The sequence below is a fragment of the Octopus bimaculoides genome, chromosome 23 (genome assembly GCF_001194135.2).
Source record: "Octopus bimaculoides isolate UCB-OBI-ISO-001 chromosome 23, ASM119413v2, whole genome shotgun sequence".
Taxonomy (NCBI): domain Eukaryota; kingdom Metazoa; phylum Mollusca; class Cephalopoda; order Octopoda; family Octopodidae; genus Octopus; species Octopus bimaculoides.
In genome coordinates this window covers 8522635-8524679 of record NC_069003.1, presented here as the reverse complement: position 1 = coordinate 8524679, position 2045 = coordinate 8522635, and positions in this window count along the sequence as shown.

Genomic DNA, 2045 nt, shown 5'->3' with positions numbered 1-2045 from the left:
TATATATACATACACACACACACACAAAATGACTTCTCATGACAGCTAAAATGCATATATCCGGAAATTTAAAATAAATTTAATCTGCTCGTAAATTCTTTTCTGTTGACAGTATTTTAAAAAAACATTCCACTGCTTCGTAGTCAAAGGTATGAAATGACTCCTGTTTTCATTTGATGTTGGTATTTGTTACAGGTATAGACATAAAGGACACTTTGCGCTAATGTATATGGATTCTCAGACAACGTCTATATCTTTAACGGCGTTGACACCGTTGGATTGAAGGGCCCTGCCAGCGTGACGAAAACATGATGATATCCATTTGGCAGCTGATGATGGATGTATTTGCTTGACGTGTTTGTTGTATGTGAATTTTGCATTTCTTGTGTTCTTGCTGTACGAAGTTGGCCTTCATTTTTCTAGGTCTGAACTCCACAAGAGATTCTTGGTTTCTGGTGAGTATATTATTTTTATAATACCACATACTGACATTGTGTGATTGATCTTCACGGAGATTCTAATTCTATTTAGAGAAATATCAATTCAGAGTTTTCCAGTTCATGGAGGTTTTGTTACATTTATCGTCGAATTAGTATATTATACAAGGTGGCGAGGGAAGAGTAGCACGGCTTCTGTAGCATAGTGTAAATACAAAAATAAATTTACAAGTGCTGGAATGGATGTTGCTCACCATTAGCAATGCTACTCAGAAATCATTTGCAATAATTTACTTGTTTGCCCTTGTCATCCATTGTTAATTGCTGTACACATGTGAAATGATATGGCTGAAACTCTAGACTTTTCAACACTCGTTGGCATGACCACTTATGTGAGAATACTGTCTCAATTTACGTCTTGATTTCTCTGGACTTTGAATAATACTTTGGCAAATGGTCTGAATAGCTTTTGGCGTTCGAACTGTAGGAACTCTTTGTTTTGGTGCGTTGTGCACTGACCCCGTAGCGAACCATAAAATCTTTTTTTCGTGTTCTTTACTGTTAAGCCTTTATTCGGAAACTTGCCTTCAAAAATTTCAAGTGTTTGCTAAACAGAACCCGTTCTCACATACGCTTCCAGAATCTCCATTCTTTCCGCTTTTGAGTACGCCATTTTGTAAAAAAAAAAAGCTTGGTTTCCTCAATGCTATTTTACAATCAACTAATGCAGTGAGGATGCTGTAAGGATAACGTAACAAACAGTTGACTTGTGCTCCATCTTCGTAAACGGAAGGCCGAGTGTTTTTTCGTGTGGGTAAACTTATTTTTCTATTTTACACTAACCCACGGAACCCAAGCTACTTCTTCGCGAACCACCCAAAACATCTGAATTTCCAGTCTTCAATAATTTTCGAATATATTTCTCATCCAAACAGAATTGCACACATTTAATGGGAAATTTTAAGCTAAATTCAATCAGTTCATAGTAGATATATTATCGATGTAGTTGATAATATTATCGATCCAGGATTTATCTTTAACCACACATATTTACATATTATCCTAAGAGTTATTGACTTTCATTGCACAGCGGTTGGTAAAATTAGTAAATGGATGTGTGTGACATTCTGCGTTAGATGCAATAGCGTGTACAAATATTGGCCGTGTGCCTGGCGAGAAGAAATCAATAGCAACTTGCTAAAATATCTCTTTGAAATGTGAATTCGATTTTTACAAAAAATAGAATTGGATGACGGAGCGTGGCCTAGTGGTTAAGGTCTTACTTCTTTTTGTTCTGCTTTTCTAATAACTCTTATACATTCATATTTAGGCATTCTTTTGTCACTTTGCTCTGTTACGACATCAGCTTTTCTCTGAATATATAATCACTAAACATTAAATAACTATAGCGATAACGGACATCCTTGTCTCACATCTCCTTTTATCTCTGCTGGTTCTGACCATTCCCACTCTATTTAGATGGTTGCTTTTGGGTCCATTATTAACTCACAGATGATATCCGGAAACGCCAATGAAGAGCCAAACACACACAGACACACACACACACACACATATATATATATATATATATATATATATATATATATA